Below are 10973 nucleotides of genomic sequence, written 5' to 3' on the forward strand. Positions count from 1 at the left end.
ATGGGTAAGGGGCTGCGGTTTTGGAGTAATAAACAGTAGGCAAAGTTAATCACGGTATCGGTTGTAAAAGCAGTATATTTCTGGTCCAAGTATAACTTTAAATAGCTTAATAAAAGGAAATGTCAGTCGACTTGAACATTATTTTTATTAGTACAAGAACAACGAATTGAAAAATCTAAATTGAATAACAAAACGGTCCATTATTTTTGCAAAAAATTCGTTTACTGGATTTTCTTCTTTAATGGCCTTGATATCTGCGTTCAATTTCTTCTATACCTTGCTCCTAACTCACAACACCAGGGGAAATATGTGAGTGTAGAAAGTGTAGTTTTATTTCCATTTTTTCACATTCACTCTATAATTTGGAAAATTGTTGTTTCCTAAACAACTTTGATAATATCAGTAAATGAAACCCACGTAACCTTTTCTTTGATCTTCCATTAATCGCTTTATTGGAGGACCTACTGAAATAGATATATAAAACATGCTCCATCTTTATTCAAAGGCTTAACTTACTGCTTCATCAGTCCTAACTCAATATGCAACGGCTGTAAGATCATTTTTCGCGAATCAATGAAGAATATTTTCTGGCGTGGCGATTTCTGAAAGGAGAATAAATTCAACGATATAACTTTTTTATGTTATTAGATAGTTAAATAAACCTAAAATATGAATAAAAGAATTTAACTTGCAAAACAAGGTTATTAACGTATTTAAATAGTAAAATATTTCAAACCACTTAAAAATGAATAAAAAATACATTTGCATTATTTCCAATTATCAAAATTGCCATGAAAACAATTTTTTTTTCATTTTTTTATCTTGTTAAGAACTACGCATATTTTTTTACCACAAAATGGAGTTCAGTTGTTGAATCGTCCTATGACTGTTGTTAATAGCTTTTTCGGTGTTTTTGTCTTCATTAATATAGCTTCCTAGGTACTTATACTTTCTGCAGCTTTTAATTATACTTAATTAAATTTTGACTTGATTTTCATAAATTATTACTTATTTTTCGGAAATCCTAATTTTATTCAGAAATTTAGACATTTTTCTGTCTTCTTATGTGAGAAGTTATGACATGTGAGAAATTCTGACTAATCTTTCAGAAATTCTGACGTTTCTCGAAAATTCTGATTTATGTGGGAAATTTTGATTTAATTTTCATCAATTCTGATTTATTTTTCAGAAATTCAGGCTTGTTTCGCTGTTATGTCAAAAATATGACTTATGTCAGAAATTCTGACTTGTCTTTCAGAAAGTCTTAATTTTTTCTCAGAAATTCTGATTTGTGTGAGTAATTTTGACTTATTTTTCATAACTTCTGACTTATTTTTCAGAAATTATGATTTTATTCAGAAATTAAGACTTGTTTCGCGCTTCTTATGTGAGAAGTTATGACTTATGTGAGAAATTCTGACTTGTATTTCAGAAATTCTGAGGTTTCTCAAAAATTCTGACATATATGGGACATTTTGATTTATTTTTCATCAATTCTGATTCATTCTTCAGAAATTCTTATTTATGTCAGAAATTCAGCCGTGTTTTTCATAAAGTCTTACTTTTTACCCAGAAATTCTGATTTGTGTGAGTAATTTTGACTTATTTTTCATAACTTTGACTTATTTTTCAGAAATTCTAACTTATTTTTCAGAAATACTGATTTTGTTCAGAAATTAAGACTCGTTTCTCTCTTCTTATGTGAGAAATTTTGTAGTTTTGTTAAAACACCATTGACCCTTGACCCATCCGTGTTTCTCGGCCTTCTATTAAATTTTTAACTTTAGAAGCATTTCATGAGGACTTGGCACATCGTTTCAACCCCTAGCCTAACGATATTTTCTCTGTATTTTGGCTATCTAAAAAAGTCACATCAACGCCTCTATCCTTTTTTCAAAATAGATTTTTTTGCGTTTCTAACTATTTAAGTTTGTTTTATTGCTAATTTACGAGCCGAAGAGGCAGTATCTTTGGGTGTGGCGGAGACAATCTAAAAAAGTCGAGTACTACGCGTCAGACTTTGTTGGGGGAGGGGGTAAACCGATTTGGAAAAAAAAACGCTTCCGAGAATTCGGGCGACGTTCGTTTCGAAATTTATCGCGTCGGACATTTTTAATCCTTAATCACGTTTTACCGAATTTAATCGCATTCACTTCGGACGTAAAACCACGCGAATATTAAAACTCGACGACGAGTACGAGCGATGTTTTAAATTTTCCCGCTAGATAATCTTATTCGCTTATATCTGGACGTTTAATTTCGCCGAATTTTTATCTCCCGTGTCGTGACGTTTAATTTATCCGCGGGTTAAAATGTCCCGCGCCTCTGTCGGCATTTTAATGCGGCAGTGATCGCGATCGAGAGGTCCGCTAGGCCATAAATGGACTAAGTCGCATCTCTGCCCTTGCATTTTGAAAATAGCGAAGTCTGTGGGAAAAAATAGGCCACGAAAGTGCAGATATTCATATTTTCGGAGTTAAAAGCAGCAAAACATTAACTAAATAAATAAGAACTAAAAGTTCAGATTTTCACGAAATTATATATTTTCACATGACAGTTGTGTCGACAACACCGTGCCTTTCTCAAATGTAATATTTAAATATAAATAACTAAATAATAAAACCGTAATTAATGTTGTTGTGAGAATTTAACTTTAATAATGGAAAGGTATGCTCTGTTCATAGATATAAGAAAGTGACCAATTGGTATTGAATGGGATTATGCAAGAATCATTAACATACAATGCAACAAAATCATTACCTAATGATTCGGAATTTAAATTTAGGTAAAATTGTGGTCCGTAATAGAAAATACCTACCTGTGTTTAATATTCTTTGGTTTGGTTAGTTGACTTTCTCTGTCTGCGAAAAATATTAAAGATTCTTCCACACATTCCTCCTAATAGCATCATTGTAATGGACAATGCAATTTATTACAGTAGACAGTTGACTAAAACCCATTCCTCATGTGACACAAAAGCAACAATCCAAAAGTACATGTATAATAAGGACATTTATTTTCACGAAAATTATACCAAAACGCAATTAACTGAATTTCTACAAAGCTTGAACCTACAAAAGAAATACATCTGTGATGAATACCCAAAAAATCTAGGGCATAGAGTTTTACCATTGCGCCATTGTATATTTGACCCCATTGAACATGTTTGGCACCAACTGAACTCTGACATTCGTTGTAACAATATTTTTCCGAAGAAGAAACCGAAGTTGGGCAAATTCTGTTAAACATATATAAAAAGCAGAACAATCGTATATCCATATTGCAAATAATATAGAACAAATAATAATTAGAACAGGCGATGATAGCGATAGTGATACTGATATATTATGTGAATAATTTTAAGTAATTTAACTAGGTAATAAAAATAATTTGTAATTTTATTTTAGATTTAAACATAAATACATACGTAAATAAATACATATTGTTTAGTATCTTTCCTAACAAATTGTGATTTATGTTAGAGATTTTGAATTATTTTTCATGAATTGTGACTTATTTTTCAGAAATTATGATTTAACTCAGATATTCAGAATTGTTTCTAAGACAGAACCTCTAACTCAACCCACATACTGCCTTCAGGTAACGATGACAAAGGATGTCGCTAACCAAAAGCAGCCACTACACAAACCATAGTATCTTAATTACTAGTAACTTACTTCATCAAGAATTAAACAGAAGCAGAGAAGAAGGATGAGTTGCAAAAGCAAAGTAACCAGCAAGACGTTGGAGCGAGCATGTCCGAAATTCTAACATGTCTTTCAGAAACTCAGACTTATTTCTCATAAATTCTGATTTATGTGATAAATTTTGACTTAATTTTCATAAATTATGACCTATTTTTCAGAAATTCTGGTGTAAGTCATAAATTAGAATTCTTTCTCTCTTCTTAGGTAATAAGTTATGACTTATGTGAGAAATTCTGACTTTTATTTCAGAAATTCTGAGGTTTCTCAAAAATTCTGATTTATTTGAGAAATTTTGACCAATTTTTCATCAATTCTGGTATTATTTTTCAGAAATTCTGATTCAAGTCAGAAATTCAGGCTTGTTTCTCTCTTCTTTGAAAAATTATGATCTATGTCCGAAATTCTGACTTGTCTTTCAGATATTCTTATTTTTTTCATAGAAATTCTGATTTATGTGTGAAATTTTGTGTTATTTTTCATAACTCCTGACTTATTTTTCAGAAATTCTGATTGAAGTCAGAAATTTAGACTTGTGTCTCTCTTCTTATGTGAGAAGTTATGACTTATGTGAGAAATTCTGATTTGTCTTATAGAAATTCTGACGTTTCTCAAAAATTCTGATTTGGGTGGGATATTTTGACTTATTTTTCATCAATTCGGATTTATTTTTCAGAAATTCTGCTTTAAGTCAGAAATTCAGGCTTGTTCCTCTCTTATTTGAAAAATTATGACTTACGTCCCAAATTCTGACTTGTCTTTCAGAAATTCTTACTTTTTTACCAGAAATTCTGATTTATGTGAGAAATTTTGACTTATTTTCATAACTTCTGACTTATTTATAAGAAATTCTGATTTTATTCGGAAATTCAAACTTGTTTCTCTCTTATGCTAGAAATTATATCAGCAATTCTGACTTGTCTTTTAGAAATTCTGCTTTAAGTCAAAAAGGCAGACTTGTTACTCGGAAATGACTTGTGTCAGGATCTCTGACTTTTCATTTAGAAATTGTTACGAATTTTTATAAAATTCTTATTGGCCTCATGAATTTAATTAAACCTTGAAAACGAAGACGTCCAGTATCAGCGCGCCAATCGTCCGATGATATTTAAGATGCGTCCGGTAGCCATGATGCGCACTCTAGATTTTCGCTCAAAAACTATCGGCACGTCGTCGTATATACGCTTAGAATATCAAAGATATCACTAATAGATTCCGCGAGAGGCGTCTACTCTATCCGGTATTCCATCTGCGTTCCGATAGAACCAACAACGACGTCGACGTGCCCTCGATCGTTATTAGCTTTGGAGATATAATATTTGAAAGTCGGTCAGTCGAAAACAACACCGGCAATCAAGAATCGTTCGGGCGTCGACTGCCGTCGCCCATATTATCGAATCGGGATTTAAACCAGGACCGAACGTCATTATAGAAAGATAGACATTTTATTGAGTAGGTACAACTAACCAGGCTGTTCTTCTTTTCTGCTTCGACATTTTCCTTTACGAGATCGCCGTTGTTGTACTCCACAGTTCTCTTACCCTCCAGTCCCTTGCTCTCAGATCTCTATCATGTCCTCTTCGTCTTCTCCTTGGAAGTTCCCAGCCCAGTACATTCTTGGTATGTGACCATAGCATTGTAATGCTCTGTTTTCTAATATCCTTGTTACCCAGCATTCGATTCCCATTCGTTGCCAAATTTCTGCAGTTCTTTTTCGTCAGTTATTGTGACTTGCGTCTTTCGTTTGAGTGTAAACAATTAAATGTGCCAATAAATCTTCAAAACCCATTAAATTTTCCAGATATAAAGAGAGATCGAAGGACAATGAGTTGAATACACAGGTTGTAAGGAGTATACTAATAGAGGGCGCTGATTTTCGTATTCAGACGTAACCACTAATGATTCGAAATGCAATAGGACCAGTCTTGGCAGTTTCCCATGGGCGGGATCGAGCATGCCAGTGTGGCAACCGTAACCGATCCAGGCAACAAAGTAACTATACCGCATATACACAGGTAATATAGTTACGCCGTATATGATAGGGCCAATTATCGAGCCGCAGTGAGACTGTATTCGGTTAGTCCTATTATTGGTGCCTTTGAGCAAACCCTCAGGATGCACGGAAGTTGATTGCTTTATCCAAACAGTCGGGACGGATGCAGATAGCAGTGGGTAATATTTCGATCGATAGATACGTTGTCTCGTTGTCTCAATAATAATAATAAGAAGAAGAATAATAATAATCATCTTTATTTTAAATTGCGATAGTATATTACAAAATACAAAAACGCAACACACATAGCGTCTAATACCTAGAGATACTATACAATTAACCATAACATATAAAAATTCTTACAATATTTTCTTAAAATAGGGTCCTAATATTTATTTTAAATCTTTTCAAAGTATTGAAAGAATTTTTACGGGTGTTATCTTAAACCTCGAATATCTCAAAAAGTAAATAAAATTTAAATATCTGAGGGGGTACCCATAAAAAACCGGAATTGAATTGCCGCGCGCAGAGCTTGTATAGTACACAGTCGTAGTACATAGTCATGGTGCTATGGTTACGATCCAGAAACGAAGCAACAGTCCATCCAATGGAAGACGTCACTGTCTCCCCGTCCAAAAAATGTCGTCAGGTCAAATCAAACATCAAAACGATGCTGATTTGCTTTTTCGAAATCAACGGCGTAGTTCATGCAGAGTTTTGCAGAGATTTTTATCTGGAAGTTTTGGTAGCAACAATATTCGACAAGAAAGACCCGATTGTTTTGGTTCTTTCACCACGATAATGCACCTGCACACACAGCCATTTCTGTTAAGCAGTTTTTGGCTAAAAATGGCATGGTTCCTCTGCCCCATGCACCTTGCTCGCCTGATCTCGCACCGTGTGATAGCGATTTGACAACATTGAAGAGGTCAAGAAAAAAACGAGAGATGAGTTGTCGGCTATAGCCAAAGATGAATATATATATAATATTTCGAACAGTGGAAGCACCGCTGGGACAAATATATTAGTTGTAATGGAGTGCATTTTGAAGGAGATAAGGTCAACAACAACTATTAACAGTAGCAATCATTATTACTGTACAGGGCGAATAAAAGATTCAACCGCCGCTATGGACACGAAAACTCAGGAAATAAAAGCGGTACTGATTTATTTGTATCAAGCGTAAGTAGTATGGTAAACGGGTTTCGGCGACAAATAGTACCACGTGCATGTCCGCTTGGTAGTTTATAACAGTAACATTCTTTTACCTCCCTATTCGAAAAAATTAATATTTGATTATCATGTGAAAGTAGTAAGGTTGCTAATATTGATAATTAAGTCATTTAAAAACAAATGCACGGATATATTTTAATAAATCGTGTACATTTTTAAGCTTTTAGAAGAGACTGTTGCGCAAGGTTTAATTTGGCGAACACGTTGCTTAAATTGAATTGGAGTTCATCCAGAAGATTACTGAGTAAAATACTGCAAGGAAAATGTGCAATAGGAAATGGGTGACCATAATGGGGAATATAACTCCCTCAAATTTTAAAAATATTGACTACTGTTTCCTGGCAAAGTTTTCTTTGGCGTTTTCATGTTCCAAGCCGCGAATATTTCGGAAATCGCGTTGACCCGAAACTCGCGCCGCTGCCTCGTAGCCGCAAACTTGATTAAATGTTGTGCCGAAACATCCGCGTACTTCCCCAAATAATAATACAACAAAGCGATCTAATTTGAATAGCGACCACGCCGTCGGACGACTTCGAAATTCATTAAATTTGTCTTCTCGTGCAACCTCTAGCTCCTCCATTTTCTCAGCGCAGCGGAGACACTGATACGTAGCGGCGGCTGTTTCATTACGGTTTGCGGAAAACTAAACCGGGAAAGTTCGTCCCGAGTTTTACGTATCGTTGTGAAATTTCCATTACGACTACTAATAATATTGTACGGGTTGTATCGGTTCACTGTGACAGAACTTTAACAGCAAAGAACACATTTAAAAAAGATAGTGATTTTTGTAGTGAACTGAGGTGATCTTTACTTGATAAAAATCTATTTATCAAAATAAATGAAAACTAAAAATTCAGATTTTCACGAAATTATATATTTTGACATGACAGTTGCTTCGACAACACCGTGTGTTTTTTAAATGTGTCACATTATTTATTTCTCTATTAGATACATCAAAACCTATACGAATCTGGATTGTGGGAGTGACCATAAGGAGAGAGAACGCCAACGGTCATCTAAACCCAACCCCTGGAATCTCGGTAACAACCACTTTTTCAAGCAGATGCTGACGGACACCGATGTAATTAACCAACCCAAAAAACCTCAGGAGGGAGCTCAAAATTAAAGGTATCAGTGATGGCGACGATAGACAGAAATATAGCGACCTTAGCAAAACGATCACCGGGACTATAAATAATGATAAAAATTCATATGTAGCCTCAATATGCAAAGACATCGAACAGGATGCTAATTCCAACCAGCCTCGAGATGTTTTTAAAAAAGTTTGAATGCTTTCAAAAACATTCCAACTTCATTGTCTCCCAATCAACGATCCCCATTACAAACTACCTCCTACTATATATACCGAAAAATGACCATAAAACCTTAATTAATGTTGTTGCGAGAATTTAAGGAGAGGTATGATCGTTAAGCAATACATTTGAATGTCTCATTTTGGTTAATCTCCATCGCTTCCAATAAATCTGATTTTCTACTTTTTGTGGCTGTATGTAAAATATCAAAATTGTCGTCAAAAATGTGTCTTTCTGTGTGTAAGTGTGTAGCATAATTAGAATCTAGACCAGTGTTTTTAAACTCTCTTTTATGATCGTTAATGAGTTTCTTGAAGGATCTACCTGGTTGTCCAATATAAATTTTAGGACGAGATCGGCATTTCAACCTGTGAGATTTTGGACATTTCGTTTTATTGTTTTTTAAAAATTTTCCTATTGTGTTGTTAGTTCTGAAAACTATTTTTAAACCACATTTGACAAATGTTTTGAAACTTTTTCACTAGGTTCTCCTATGTATGTAATTGTTTTAAATTGTTCGTGTTCTGTATTAGATTTCCGATAAATAGAGTTTACTGTTGTCTGGATTTGGTTTTTATTTATAATTTTATCTATAATGGACGGATTGTAGCCGTTGCTCAGTGCAATTTGTTTAATGATATTAAGTTCTTTGTTGTAATTTTCTGTTGAGAGTGGCGGATTAAGAAGTCTGTTTATAAAATAGTGAAATGCAGCCACTTTGTGTGTATAAGCGTGATTTCACCAGTTATGTATGACTGTGTCCGTGTGTGAAAGTTTATGATAAATTGAAAAATCTAATTTGTTTTGCGCTTTCGTAGTAGTTAAGTAAATTGATTTATACTGTTCAATCTCGATAGTGAATTTTATACGATTATGTAATGAGTTAATGTAATTTAAAAAGAATTCAATTGTCCAACAAAGCAAGCAAAGACACCATCCACGTATCTATACCAACATAGAAAACTTTTACTTAAAGGATGTTCTAGTATGACATTTTCCAGATTATCCATAAAAGTATCGGCTGACAAATTACTACATCTTTTATATGATAATTCTTAGCAGACGACTTTTTAAAAACAATGAGACCTGTTTAATCTGACGAAAATCATAAAAAATTGTAGAAAAATATGTATAGTGGTGCTTATAATATCAAATAAAGCAAATAAAAAGTCAGTGGCTATTTCTGTTTATTAGTTGTTAGTGAACAGTATACTGGGTGTTTATAAAGTATATATAATAACTGTAGATAATGATTCCTTGGCCAATTTCAAAGCGTTTTTGAGATACAGGGTATTTTAATTTTATTGTTATTTTTGTTTTTCGTGTAACTTAAAATTGTGCCGATTTTCATAAACCATTTTCGGCGTGTGAGAGCGTAAAGTAAAATACAGTATACAAGGAAAAAAAATTGCAAATAATTTTTGACAGGTATATTTTTCTGGGTAATATTTAAAAAAAAAACAATGCTAAATTTAGAGATGCACTCTCAAACTTTCTTTTTAAAAAACTATTTTTGTACACTTTAATAACAACTTACAACAATTTACTTTTTTTTTACAAAATGTCATAAAAACAAGGATTTTACCAATTCCTTATATAAATTTCACAGGAAAATATGAATTTTAGGTTCTTTGAAGAAAAGTAAGAATTTCCAAACCTTTTCTTCTTCTTCTCATTCGTTGTCCTAACGGAGGTTGGATATTATCATGGCTATCCTAGTCTTGTTGACAGTTACTCTGAATAGTTGGTTTGATGTCATTCCAAACCATTCCCTTAAGTTTTGGTTAGTGAGCTAACAGGTTCTTCTTCTCCCTTGAGTCCTTCTACCCTTGATCTTTCCTTCCATAATGTTCTGCAGCATCGCATATTTAGGTCCTCTGATCACGTGACCAAAGTATTTCAATTCTCCTCTTTTTAGAGAGTTAATTATTTCCTCCTGTTTCTGGATTCTCTGTAGCAGTTTCAGATTGAACATTGTCTTTTCCAGTATCCATGTTTCTGACCCGTAAAGTAATTTTGAAAAACATACCATTGAAGCATTCTTATTCTTAATCCGAAACTTATATCTCTGCTAAAAAGAAACTTTTTGATCTTTACAAATTTGAAGTTTCTTGCTCTTTCTATAGTTGTGTTGTCTAATGTAAGAATTCCGTTAATATTTACTGTCTTTGTAATAATCATCCACATCCATGTATCATTAAACCTTTGCAGCAGGATTTGCAGATCTTCAAGCCTGTCAGTAACTATATCCAACCAAACCTTTTACTTTCTCAATTCTCAAGTTGAATCTCAATGACGATTGTTACCAGAAACAGGACCAATACCAATATTTTCAAGTGAAGCTTCAGGGCAGAAAGAAATTTAAGCGAGTGGTGATCCTTTACTTCGAGGGTAAATCTTTTTCTTCTTTTAATTTTGAATTTCAATGGTATCCATATTGTCAATTGTTCTGTCTTTCTGTTAATTATAAATTTTTGCTACTATATTGCGTAATCTTATCCCAATGGGTTATTTCTTTCAATTGTTTGTAAACTCTTTATTTACGCATCCTTGTCAGTTATTATGATTTTGTTCGATTATACGGGAGACCCTCTTTTTCGCCAAACGTCATGTCTATTTTAAGTTCGCACTGTGAATCTATCATAGTCACGAAATCCATCGAAAGTTCCCAGTCGAGCAGCCGTCCATTTCCCCGGAGATATTTTACCATCGGCACCCCCCCCAAACCGT

The sequence above is a fragment of the Cylas formicarius genome, unplaced genomic scaffold (assembly GCF_029955315.1).
Source record: "Cylas formicarius isolate icCylForm1 unplaced genomic scaffold, icCylForm1.1 PGA_scaffold_6__28_contigs__length_40554024, whole genome shotgun sequence".
In the NCBI taxonomy this organism is placed as follows: Eukaryota; Metazoa; Arthropoda; class Insecta; order Coleoptera; family Brentidae; genus Cylas; species Cylas formicarius.